This window comes from Pristiophorus japonicus, chromosome 5 (genome assembly GCF_044704955.1).
Source record: "Pristiophorus japonicus isolate sPriJap1 chromosome 5, sPriJap1.hap1, whole genome shotgun sequence".
NCBI classification, from domain to species: Eukaryota; Metazoa; Chordata; class Chondrichthyes; family Pristiophoridae; genus Pristiophorus; species Pristiophorus japonicus.
In genome coordinates, this window is record NC_091981.1 from 296,790,412 (window position 1) to 296,804,767 (window position 14,356).

General features: G+C 43.3%; 1 protein-coding gene across 2 annotated transcripts in view; it reads right to left on the reverse strand.

Moving 5' to 3' along the window:
• zftraf1 (zinc finger TRAF-type containing 1) overlaps nucleotides 1-14,356 on the reverse strand; it is a 141,458-nt gene that overhangs the window by 80,715 nt on the left and 46,387 nt on the right. The gene's annotated exons all lie outside the window — the stretch shown is intronic.

Below are 14,356 nucleotides of genomic sequence, written 5' to 3' on the forward strand. Positions count from 1 at the left end.
TTCGGGAGGATATCACAGCCGAGCCCGATTCCCGTCCTCACCATGCACTCTCCCGCAGGGACAACTGGATAGCCATCAACGTACAGCACGTAACCCGGTTTTCCCTGTCCCTAGCCTGGGGACACCGAGGCAATCTTTTGCAGCCTCGGACTAAGATCATCTATAAGAACATAAGAAATAGGAGTAGGAGTAGGAGTAGGCCATACGGCCCCTCGAGCCTGCTCCACCATTTAATGCGATCATGGCTGATCTGATCATGGACTCAGCTCCACTTCCCCGTCCGCTCCCCATAACCCCTTATCGTTTAAGAAACTGAATAAATTTAAGACAAAAATAGACAATGTCCCAGCTTCCACAGCTCTCTGAGGCAGCGAATTCCACAGATTTACAACCGTCAGAGGAAATTCCTCCTCATCTCAGTTTTAAATGGGCGGCCCCTTATTCTAAGATTATGCCCTCTAGTTCTAGTCTCCCCCATCAGTGGAAACATCCTCTCTGCATCCACCTTGTCAAGCCCCCTCATAATCTTATACGTTTCTATAAGATCACACCTCATTCTTCGAAATTCCAATGAGTAGAGGCCCAACCTACTCAATCTTTCCTCTTAAGTCAACCCCTTCATCCCTGGAATCAACCTAGTGAACCTTCTCTGAACTGCCTCCAAAACAAGTATATCCTTTCGCAAATATGGAAACCAAATTGCTCGCAGTATTCCAAGTGTGGCCTCACCAATACCTTATATAGCTGTAACAAGACTTCGCTGCTTTTATACTCCATCCCCTTTGCAACAAAGGCCACAATACCATTGGCCTTCCTGATCACTTGCTGTACCTGCATACTATCCTTTTGTGTTTCATGCACAAGTACCCCCAGGTCCCGCTGTACTGCGGCACTTTGCAATCTTTCTCCATTTAAATGGTGTACCGATGGATGTGGTGTATTTAGATTTCCAAAAGGCATTCGATAAGGTGCCATACAAAAGGTTACTGCAGAAGATAAAGGTACGCGGAGTCAGTGGAAATGTATTAGCATGGATAGAGAATTGGCTGGCTAACAGAAAGCAGAGAGTCGGGATAAATGAGTCCTTTTCGGGTTGGAAATCGGTGGTTAGTGGTGTGCCACAGGGACCGCAACTGTTTACAATATACATAGATGACCTGGAAGAGGGGACAGAGTGTAGTGTAACAAAATTTGCAGATGACACAAAGATTAGTGGGAAAGCGGGTTGGACACAGAGAGGCTGCAAAGAGATTTAGATAGGTTAAGCAAATGGGCTAAGGTTTGGCAGATGGAATACAATGTCGGAAAGTGTGAGGTCATCCACCTTGGGAAGGAGAAAAAAAAGTGAAAGGGAATATTATTTGAATGGGGAGAAATTACAACATGCTGCGGTGCAGAGGGACCTGGGTGTCCTTGTGCATGAATCCCAAAAAGTTAGTTTGCAGGTGCAACAGGTAATCAGGAAGGTGAATGGAATGTTGGCCTTCATTGCGAGAGGGATGGAGTACAAAAGCAGGGAGGTCCTTCTGCAACTGTATAGGGTATTGGTGAGGCCGCACCTGGAGTACTGCGTGCAGTTTTGGTCACCTTACTTAAGGAAGGATATACTAGCTTTGGAGCGGGTACAGAGACGATTCACTAGGCTGATTCCGGAGATGAGGGGGTTACCTTATGATGATAGATTGAGTAGACTGGGTCTTTACTTGTTGGAGTTCAGAAGGATGAGGGGTGATCTTATAGAAACATTTAAAATAATGAAAGGGAGAGACAAGATAGAGGCAGAGAGGTTGTTTCCACTGGTCGGGGAGACTAGAACTAGGGGGCACAGCCTCAAAATACGGGGGAGCCAATTTAAAACCGAGTTGAGAAGGAATTTCTTCTCCCAGAGGGTTGGGAATCTGTGGAATTCTCTGCCCAAGGAAGCAGTTGAGGCTAGCTCATTGAATGTATTCAAGTCACAGATAGATAGATTTTTAACTAATAAGGGAATTAAAGGTTATGGGGAGCGGGCGGGCAAGTGGAGCTGAGTCCACGGCCAGATCAGCCATGATCTTGTTGAATGGCGGAGCAGGCTCGAGGGGCTAGATGGCCTACTCCTGTTCCTAATTCTTATGTTCTTACGTTAAATAATAACTTGCTCTTTGATTTTTTTTCTGCCTAAGTACAGGACCTCACACTTTCCAACATTATACTCCCTCTGCCAAATTTTTGCCCACTCACTTAGCCTGTATGTCCTTTTTCAGATTTTTTGACCTCCTCACACATTGCTTTTCCTCCCATCTTTGTATCGTCAGCAAACTTGGCTACGTTATGCTCAGTGCCTTCTTCCAAGTCATTAATATAGATCTAACTCAGCACAGAGCAAGGAGCAAACATGGAAATATCCTCGACTATCTCAGTCCTGCACCATGTGCTATAGCACTGTATTGAATTATCCCATATGTTTAATGTAGTATGGAGCTGATGGCCAAGACTTTGTTTAGTTTGCATTTTTTTGACCAGTGGCTGTCATCAATGTTCGCTCTAAATTTCCCCCTGTGCAGGCCGGTTAAGTTTGCTGCGTGACCACGGTATCTGTTCCAGGGCTGCTGGTCAGCGGCCTGTGTGGGATCTTGCGATTGATGTGCAACCATGAACCTTAGGGAGAACACTGGATGTCATGGCTCCTCATCATTGACGATCATTAAAATTGCAGCACAGAAAGCATTGTTGGAACCCATAAAATTCTTACAAGACCTGACAGATGCCGCCAGGATGCTTCCCCTGGCTGGGAGTCGAGAACTAGGGGGAATAGTCCCAGGATAAGGGGTCGGCCATTGAAGACAGAGATGAGGAGGAATTTCTTCAAACGGGTGTGAATCTTTGGAATTCTCAGAGGACTGTGGATGCTCGGTTGTTGAGTATATTCAAGACAGAGATCGATAGATTTTTGGACTCTAAAGGAATCAATGGATATGTGGGAAGGTGGAGTTGAGGTAGATCATCAGCCATGATCTTATTGAATGGCGGAGCAGGCTCGAAGGCCGAAAGCCCGGCTCTAATTTCTTATCTGTATAGCATTTCACAACTGCAGAACATCCTAAAGCGGTTTATAGTCAACAAAGTACTTTTTGAAGTGTAGTCACTGTTGTAAAGTCAGAAAAACGGCAGGCAATCTGCGCACAGCAAGCTCCCACAAACAGCAATAGATAAACGACCAGATAATCTGTTGCAGTAATGTTGGATGAGGGATAAATTTTGCAAGGATTTCAGGAGAACTCCCATGCTCTTCTTCGAAATAGTGCCATGGGATCTTTAACATCCACCTGAGGGTGTCAGATGAGGCCTCAGTTTAATGCCTCATCTGAAAGACGGCACCTCCGACAGTGCAGCACTCCCTCAATACTGGACTGGATGAGGCAGCTATTCATCCCACTGTGTCTGCGCTGATGCTGGCTCCAAAAGAGAACTATCTAAACCCTACTGCCCTGGCCCCTTTAATACTTTTCTTCTTCAAGCTCTTTATTCCTTTTCAGATGTTGCAACAGACTCTGCTTCAATTGCCCCTAGTGGCAATGCATTCCATATTTTAATTACCCCATAAAATACATTCTTCTAACCTCTCCTTTATGCTTCTAATAGTCCTCAATTCATGCCCTCTTTTTATCGACTGACCGACTACAGGAATCTCCCATCGCTCACCCTCGAACCTTTTTACGATTTTGTACAATTTGATTAGATTTCCCAGTGCCTTCTCTGGGCCGCTGAACCATCATTTATCAAAGTCTCTCATCATAACTGTATCTGCTCATTCTGGTCTCATCCCAGTAAATGACCTCCGTCATGGCTCAAGCATTCTATAATGAGGGGGCTAAAGCTACACATATTGCTCCAACCTTCACTGTCATCAGTAATCAAGACAAATCCAGAATTGGCTAAAAGAGTAAAAACAGCAAGTACATTAAGGGGGGAAGTGATAGTACTCCCTTCCGTCCCATTCCCCACTGAGTAGAGTGGCCCAGTACTCTTAATCCATGTTGACTTAAGATACACAAACCCAATGCAGACTGGTCAAGTGTGCAAATACTAAAATGAGACTCCAAATTAATGAAGCACAGCTAAGGACCAAAAGACAACAGCATCTGCCAATGGATAAACTATCTGCAGATTACATTTCCAGAGAATAGTGGTCCAGTGGAACAAGCTACAGGCTCGTGCAGTGAACCCTGTATTCCTTCAAGCGAGAGCTGGACCTGGTTCTGGCTGGAGCGGAGATCATCTCACACAAGAGATGGGTATCCTGTAACCTAACTCAGGGCAAATGTGATCTCCTGGACTAGTTTTGATTTCCTAACAGGGTCATGGAGGGAGAGTCTGTATCATGATGTATCACAACTGTGTGGGACAGGCTGGATGGACCAGCAGGTCTTTTCCTGCCCGTCATTTTCAAATCAATGCAAGTACTATCCAGGAAAAATGGATTTCACAAGTATGCTATGGGTATATAAAGGATGCAGAAAGAGATTGAGGATAGATAGTAGAATTGGCTTTAACATGTCAAATCTCTGCGGAGCAACAAAAGAACAAAACAAATAGGATGCTTAACTATACTGCCGGGTAAGTTATGTACAAGTCAGAAGATGTCATGCTAAAACTGTACTGTGCTCGAGTCAGACTCCACCTTGAATACCACAATCAGTTTTGGAAACCATTTAGGTCATGGAAGGAATGCAGAGAGAAGTCAGGTGGGCGATACATGACATCAGAACAGTTACAAGGAAAGACTTGAGATCTTTACCCTCAAAAAGTTGACGGAGAAGGAACCCAATAGAATAGGCAAATATTAAAAGGCAGGAAGGCTAACACAGAGCACTATTCCAAGGTATACTCAAACAGGAGGGCATAGGTTAAAACTGGTGAAAGGAAAGTTTAGGACAAATCGCAGGAAAACCTTCATGGTGGTATCATTGGCATTTGGAGAGGTCTCCTGCAGTGAAGGTGAAAACCTTAATCATTCAGGAGACTGATGGATGAAATAATTAGGAAATGCAATTTTTAAAATTCTGCATAGATGAGTATGGAACGCACTGCCTGAAAGGGTGGTAGAGGCAGAAACACTCAGCACTTTTAAAAAGTACGTGGATATGCACTTGAAGTGTCGTAACCTACAAGGCTATGGACCAAGAGCTGGAAAGTGGGATACGGCTGGATAGCTCTTTGTTGGCCAATGCGGACACAATGGGCCAAAATGGCCTCCTTCTGTGCTGTAAATTTCTATGATTCTATGAGCTAAGATGGGCTGAATGGCCCACATCTGCATCTAGTGTGTGATATTGCTTTTGAAATCAATGCCCCCTGCATGGCTTTTCCACTTGCAATTATGCTTTTAAAGGTATGTGACAAGAACCAAAAACAAAACCTAATCACTACAACTGTATCAAATGTGAATCCACAGGATGATCACAAAAGTTCCGTTTTATATTATTGCCCTTAGCCTTGATCGTTGCTTCTTTATCTACCACTTTTCTAGCAGTTTCTCCCCAGCAAGAGTACAGAGCATTCACAGGATAACTGCATGGACAACCCTATAGCTAAACACTTCAACAAAAAACACACACACACAAACAGCTCTCACGCTCTAAATTCCAGACCGGCCCTCCACGCTAAATAGTTCCATCAGCGAAGGACCACAATTTGACACTGGTGAGGGTTGCTGAATAGCCAAGAACAAGCCCACATTCTGCCCTAAAATCTGATCCAATCCAGCAATAAATGTATTAAATGGCAGGAAAATTAAACAAAAATAAAAATAAGACACAAACACTTGTACTGGATAGAGGCCTGCAGAAGTAGTGTAAAATGTTAGCAAAGTAATTGGAGCACATCCATAGCTCAGTTACATCCCAGCCGTGCTGCAATAAGAGATTCTATATAAAGCCATTTCAAAGATTACAGCAATCAGCACACGACTCATCTAGACACAGCAAGAAAATTCGTGCCTGTTTTTTTAAAATTGAGAGCCAATCAGAATTAATCCAAACTCCCTCTCATATGACCTCCTCTTTGTGAATGGGATCAAGCATGGAACGAAAGCTGACGACATCAGTTCTGGCCTCTAGTAATTACACACTGTAGTACCAGACTGCCAAGCACTTCGCAGCGCAGTGTAGTTTTAATCCCAGCTCCAGCAGCTTTGTTGAATGGTTATTTTGAAAGATTGTGCATTTGGTGTTCTCTCCATTATAACCTGCGCTCCCTCCCCCCACCCACCCCACGAACACCCTCCAAAAAGACAGCCAGCTCTGACAATGTAGAGGCGCTCTGGCTGGTTGCCTGGTGTATGTTAATAGTAAATCACTCCAGCCCTATAATCGGATACAATCCAGTCATAAAACTGCAACCCAAAATCAGCATGTTGATATTTCCAGGTTTGCCTTCCTCTCAGGCTGAAAACAAGGCACATCATCATCAGAGGCTGATTTGGAACACAAACACGCCACACACCATGGAGCAGGCAAAATATGGCTTTACAACTGCAATTTCCTGTACGGCCATTTCTGACATTCAGCTGTGCTATCAACACGAGGTTTAAGCTTGGGTTTCATTTACTGCGATTGCTCCTCAGTTGAACACAGTCAGATATGACAAGTGGTTCACTTTACAGAATACAACAATCTATATTTACATAGTGTCTTGAACATAGAAATGCATCACAAGGTGATTCACCAAGGTGTAATGAGACAAATATAAATGTTAAGCCAAAGGCAGCAATATTAGGAGGGCTGACTAAAAGCTTGGACAAACAACTGGGCTTAAAGGAGGAGAGGGGCATGGAGAGGTTTAGGGAGAGAATTTCACAGCATTGGACCTGGAAGGCCAGCTAGGAATGGACCAGAACAGTCAAGGCTGGAGGTGAAAAAGCATGGATGAGTGTTGAGCAGCAAATGGACTGAGGCAGGATTCGAGGCGGGGAAGATTATGGCGGAAGGAGGTGATCTTTGTGATGGTGAGGATATGGGGTCAGAAGCTCAGTTCAGGTTGAATGTCTGGTTTAGCAGGAATGGGGGGTCGGGGAGGGGGATGGAATCAGGCATCGGAACAGAGTCTGTGGCAGGGGCTGAATGTGATGATTTCAGTCTTCCCAATGTTAAAGTGAAGGAAATTGTGGCTCATCCAAGACTGGATATCAGACAGGCAGTCTGATAGCATAGTGGAAGGGTCGAGAGGGGCGGTGGAGAAATAGACCTGGTTATCACCAGCATGCATGTCTTTGGATGTTGCTGCCAAGGGGCAGTATGTAGATGAGGAAGAACCCAAGGATAGATCGGTGGAGATAATGGTGGTGGAAGGAAGAGGGGCCAAGGCTGGAGATGCTTTGACTATTATTGGATAGGTAAGAGTGTAACTAAGCGACAGCTGTCACATTCAGTTGGACAACAGAGGCGGCGCGTTGGAGAAGGATGGTGTGATCGACCATGCCAAAAGCTGTAGACAGGTCGAGGAAGACACACAATGTCATTAGTGATTTTGATTAGAGCCATTCAGTGCTGTAGCAGGAACTGATTCAAGAGTGACAGGCTTTAACTACTGCTATTAGTATTAAAAAGTTAGAATACCTCAATGCTAACATTGCACTAAACTGTACCACCAAAGCAGCCAGAAACATTGTGCAACATTAATAGTTTACATATTCATTTTCCAAAACTTTTTACCGCATGCTAAAATCAAACTTGGCACAACTCAGTAATGCTTTGTTCACAACTAAGTAATTTGTTTGAAAACTGAAACATTTGTGCTGACATATTTTAAACTCAAAACTTTGGGATTGAAGTGACAATTATAAACCTCTCGGGTTATTTGAAGCTCTCAATTAAATTACATCATTACTACACACTCCCAATCATCCATATTGTGCATACAATATGACAGAAAATGATCCTTTAGGAGTGCCACTATAAAACTGAGCAAACCAACAGTGTATACATCCAAGTACAGCCAGCATCAAAAACAGGCCCAAAGCTGAAATAAAACCGCCATTTAAAAAGTTACATTGCAAAACTAAGATATAATCCAATGATTTTAAGGGACAAGTCTAAACATGTGGTTTGTATTAACTTTACATAATTTGTCAAAACCAGATAGGAACAGGAGGAGGCCATTCAGCCCCTTGTGCCTGTACCATTCAATTAGATCATGGCTGATCTGTACCACCGTTGTTCCATATTTCTTGATAATCTTATCCAACAAAAATCGATCCATCCCAGTCTTGAAATTTTCAAAAGACCCAGCATCACAGCCTTTTGAGAGAGAGAAATTACTGTTCTTACACTCAAGTAATGTTACCCTTTTCTGAAATGGAATCTTTGGCTATTCTCCATGGAAAGGATCAAACTTTTGTTTGTATTCGATCCTGGGCGTCACTGGCAAGGTCAGCATTTATTGCCCATCCCTAATTGCCCTCGAGAAGGTGGTAGTGATGAGCCTCCTTCTTGAGCCGCTGCAGTCCGTGTGGTGAAGGCGCTCCCACAGTGCTGTTAGGGAGGGAATTATAGGATTTTGACCCAGCAACATGAAGGAAGGACAATATATTTCCAAGTCAGGATGGTGTGTAATGGAGGGGAACTTGTAGGTGGTGGTGGTGGTGATCCCATTATCCTGCTACCCTTGTCCTTCTAGGTAGTAGGTCTTGGGTTTGGGAGGTGCTGTTGAAGAAGCCTTGGCGAGTTGCTGCAGTGCATCTTGTAGATGGTACACACTGCAGCCATGGTGTACCGGTGGTGGAGGGAGTGAATCAAGCGGGCTGCTTGGTGTTGAACTTCAAGTGTTGTTAGAGCTGCACTCATCAAGCCATTTTAAAACGTATTCTCAGTTGAAGCTTGCTTTAAAAAGGGTTAGAATCTCAGAAAACCCCATGCTGGATTCTGAATCCAAAAGTCAAATAAAAAAGGTGAATAATGTGCGAAACAGAAGTTGTTTTTTCCGCAAATCAATTAAAAAAACACCCAGTGGCTTGTCTCCGCAAGGAATGAACTCTTTGCATCCATTGTGTTTGGGAAGTGGGGGGCGGGGGGAATCTTGAACCTAAAAAAAAGCAGTCAGAATTGTGGAAATTGGGACTACACAATGAATTACTGCACAGGCTGCTATAAAGGTTAAAGACTTAAAGACAAGGATGTAGAGATGAATCTATTTAAGACGACTTACTGGATGTGGAGGCAGCTCATGTCTCCTGCACCATTACTCATATACAAGTTGCATCGACTGAAGTAAGCAATTCTGCCTGTTGCAGGTGTCATCTGACTGCGAAATAAAGCAACTTATTATGCAAATCCAATTTCGCCTCAGGTCTGCCTTCGTAGAGATTGAAGTAATACACACACTAAAAACACGTAAAAGAACCTGTCCAGAGCACGGAATGTCATGGATACACTCCCGGGTCTCACTACCGTACAAATGAAAAAGATGCAGCTATGTGCATCTCTCAAATGTTTTCATTTACTATGAAATACTTCAAAATACAGTGCCTTATATTAGGTAAATGTGACAGCCATTGTGATCACTACAAGACCCAGCCAACAGCACCGAGATGAATGATTAGTCGATCTGTTTTATTTGTAACTCGAGGGAAAAATGCTGAACAGGACATAAACCCCTTACACTTTAAATAGTGCTATGGGCTCTTTAACATTCACCCAGGCCTAGAAATATTCAGACAGGGTCTCATCTAAAGGACAGCACACTCTCAATGCTACACTAAAGTGCTAGCTTAGATTAAGTGCTCAAGTCTTGCGGTGACACTTGAATGCACGACCTTCAGAGACAAAGGTGATGCCTTGATATTTTTAGCTACTTCGTAAATACAAGAGCTATACGTGAGGGTGGCAAATGTTATCCTGATATTCAGAAAAAAAATGAGACATTAACCTGGAAATTGAAAACTAGTTTGCCCAGCATCTATTACAGGCAAAACTCTAGGGATAGTCACTGCATCTCGTGTGTACAGAATAAGGAGTGATGAGTGTAGAAGCAATAGGTAATGAGTTACCAATCTACAGCAATTCGACGACAATAACTTAAGTTAGTGGATGAGAGTTATTCACAATTTACTTCGAATATCCCAAAGTCTATGAAATTCCAAAGAGAGCACTCCACTAACATTTGGGAGGGCATGCTCTGTTTAAATTGTTATCTTTTGCATTTAAAAACTACTCGACTTATAAACTGCAAAATCAATCAAATTCAAAATGTGTACAATTTTTATTTAAGAGGGACTGCTCGCGCGAGACCAGGCGATTAGGAGATTCGCCACCAGGCGCAATGCATGTAGCACAGACTCCCAGTTTGATGCCATGTTAATTTTTTGAGAAAAAGCAGATTCAATGTTAATGGAATAACTACCTATGGAGACGATGAAATATTCCACTTCACACAATAGTTCCTGCATTGCTGGGACAAGATGGAGTAGGTTTCATATGTTAACATAGAAAACATAGAAACACAGAAACTAGGTGCAGGAGTAGGCCATTCAGCCCTTCGAGCCTGCACCACCATTCAATAAGATCATGGCTGATCATGCAACTTCAGTACCGCATTCCTGCTTTCTCTCCATACCCCCTGATCCCTTTAGACGTAAGGGCCACATTTAACTCCCTTTTGAATATATCTAACGAACTGGCCTCAACAACTTTCTGTGGTAGAGAATGCCACAGGTTCACAATTCTCGGAGTGAAGAAGTTTCTCCTCATCTCGGTCCTAAATGGCTTACCCCTTATCCTTAGACTGTGACCCCTGGTTCTGGACTTCCCCATCATCGGGAACATTCTTCCTGCATCTAACCTGATCAATCCCGTCAGAATTTACATGTGTCTATGAGATCCCCTCTCATTCTTCTAAATTCCAGTGAATATAAGCCGAGTCGATCCAGTCTTTCTTCATGTTGAGGACATCAGATAAGACTGCGTAGTGGAGAAGAGGAAAGAAGAAATATTCTGAAATTCTTCTCAATTTCCATGGTAGATCGGAGTTACCATGCAACTTTCTCTCATGATTTATTAAGTTGAGTACCTGTATGATCAGCAGTTGCCAAGGTGATTCCAGAAGGAGCAGATGCTATCTGATCAGCCTCCTTGACTGAGGAAATAACATCCCAAATGAACATTGGAAAGTCTTACCATACTCCACCAAGGCTTAAGTCTTCAATGAAGTTCCACATGAAAGGCTAAACCAGCTTAAGGCAGTGGGCAGCCTGGGTAAAACTTGTACGTTTTCTTTTTAATTCATTCATGGGATGTGGCAACGGTGGCATGGTCAGTATTTATTGCCCATCTCGAATTGCCCTCGAGAAGGTGGTGGTGAGCCACCTTCTGGAACCAGTGCAGTCCGTGGGATGAAGGTGCTCCCATAGTGCTGTTAGAGAGGGAGTTCCAAGATCTTGACCCAGTGACTATGAGGGAACGGGCGATATATTTCCAAGTCAGGGTGGTGTGTGACTTGGAGGGGAACTTGCAGGTGGTGGTGTTCCCATGCGCCTGCTGCTCTTGTCCTTCTAGATGGTAGAGGTCATAGGTGCTATTGAAAGTAGGTAAAAGGGAGGAAGCAGAAGGTAATGGTTGGGAAAATGATGCAGGGCTGGAGAGAGTGTACTAATCAGAGCTGGGATCTTACTGTTTCTGACCTATGTAAATGACCTGATTGAGGAACTAACTGGGAGGCATGTGCGAGCAAAGTCTGACTCAGCAGCGAAGGAGTTACAGAAGAATTCAGACAATATGTGCAAGTGGTCAATACTATGGCAGATAAAATTAAATGGCGAGAAGTACAATATCTTACAGGAGGGAGCAGAAATGAATGGTGTCAAAATAGCTGGAGAAGAGGTTGAGAGATAACTGGAATGATTGTCAGGGTTGATTGTACTATGACCAGGTATAATAGAGCGCCAATTAAAAGCAAACAGAATGCTAAACTATATTGCCGAATTAGCAGAGCATCATTCTGAGGCCCTTATGCTGAAGGTGGGCTTGCTCCAATCAGCTTGCATCTTCAGTATTATGTTCAGGTCACCAAGGCAGGGAGAAATATCTGAATCCAGCAAATGGTACAGACAACTTGCATTTATATAGCACCTTTAACGTAGTAAAACTGCCCAAGGCGCTTCACAGGAGCAAAAATTTGACACCGAGGCACATAAGTTATCAGGGAAGATGACTAAAAACCTGCTCAAAGTAGTAACTTTTAAGGTGGCTCTTACAGGAGAGAGGTGGAGAGGCAGAGGTTTAAAGAGGGAATTCCAGAAGTTAGGGCCTTGGCAGCTGCACAGCACAGCTGCCAATGGTGGGGAGATGGAAATCAGAGATGTGCAAGAAGCCTGAACGGCAGGATTGCAGAGATCTTGTAGGGTTAGAGGAGGTTGCAGAGAAAGGGAGGAGCGATGCCAGAGAGGGTTTTAAAAACAAGGCACTGCCCGACCAGGAGCCAATGTAAATCAGCAAGCACAAGGGGAGATGGGTAAACGGGACTTGGTGAAAGTTAGGATACTGGTAGCAGAGTTTTTGATGAGCTCAAGTTTAGAGTGTGGAAGATGGGAGGCCTTGCAGGAGATTAATGGATTAGGATTTCAGCAGCCGATGGACTGAACTTGCCCCTAGGATCAGAGGACTGGATTATGAGCAATGGTTATAAAAGTTCAATGCAGAAAAGTGAGTGGTGATGCAGTTTGGTAGAATGAATGGAGATAACACAAGCAAAATGGCAGCATTTGAAAGAAAGTGCAAGAACAGAGACCTGGGGGTGTTTCTGCACACATTCTTGATGATGATAGGACAGGTCAACAAAGCAGTTAATAAAGCAGATGGGATCCTGGGCTTTATAAATAGAGGCATAAGAGTACAGAAGCCAGGAGGTTTTGCTAAACCGTTATAAGTCACTAGCTCGGCCCCAGCTAAAGTATTGTGTCCAATTCTGGGCACCACACTTTAGGAAGGATGTGAAGGCTTTGGAGAGGCTACAGAAGAGATTTACCAGAATGTTTCCAGGGATGAGGGATTAGTTACATGGATAGACTGGAGAAGCTGGCGTTGTTCTCCTTAGAGCAGAGGTGGTTTGATAGAGGTGTTTAAAATCATGAGGGGTCTAGACAGAGTAAATAAAGAGAAATTGTTTGCAATGGCTGACGGGTCGATAACGAGAAAGCAGAGATTTAAGGTGATTGGCAAAAGAACCAGAGGCGACATGAGGAAAAACTTATGTAACAAGTGGTTAGGATTTGGAATGTATTGCCTGAGAGTATTGGATATAGATTAAACAGTAGCCTTCAAAAGGAATTGAATAAATACTCAAAGGAGAACATTTTGCAGGGAAATGGGGCAAAAGAGGGGAAATGGGACCAACTAGCACAGACTCAATGGGCCAAATGGCCTCCTTCTATGCTGTACTATTCGATGATCCAACAAAAAAAAACTTGGGCGCTTCTGCTTTGTAAGGAAGTGAATGAGAGGGAACCTTATTGATGCACAGAAGATAAGAAATGGAATAGAAAAGGTTAACCCTAAGCACCATTTCAAGTGAAATCACCACTGATTGAAATGGGGAGATAAATACAAACTGGCTAAGGATTGATTTCAGGGAACACATCTTCACACGATGATTAATGGTTGGAATGGTCTTCCAGGTAGGGCAGTGGAGGCAAAAACTCAGGTTAGCGGCAGTTAAACTCTATGATGGAGCAACTGCTGTTTCTATGGAAACATGAACTGAATGGGCTGCCTTATCTGTAGAGCTATTTTTGAGCCTGAAAAAGAAAATTTGTAATGGGAACAAACGTTCAGAGAATTTCTATTACCATCAAGACAGATGCATTATAGTAGAAATAAGAGGTGCAAGTTTCTATAGCAAGACTCATTTACTGTCTCTGTGAATAACAGGTGGGAGGGGGCAGATATTTGAGGATCTCAAATGTCACACCCACTGTACTATTTATAAAACAAGAGCTCTAACTTTTAGATTACATAATTGGCCACCCAGAGAATATAAACTCTGTATTACATTACGGACTACACCCGCTAAAGGGCTAAATTAAAGAAGGACGGAGCTGAAAATAACTGTGGATCAGTAAATTCTTTGTTCAACATAAGGCTGGTCTTAAAGTAATAAAGGAGGAAATATTTTAGACAAAAAACAATCGTTCAATTGTGTAAATGTCCTGACATTCTTCTCTGCCAAGATTACACTGAAGGACATTTTGCAGATTTGTGCAATATTGAACTGCTGCCCTTGGCAATAGTTCATTGCCCTTACAAGCAGGGAGGTTGATGCTCGATGGCAACGGCAAGAAACACCTGTGATATCCTCACAGTACCAAGACTGGATGACCCATCTGGTG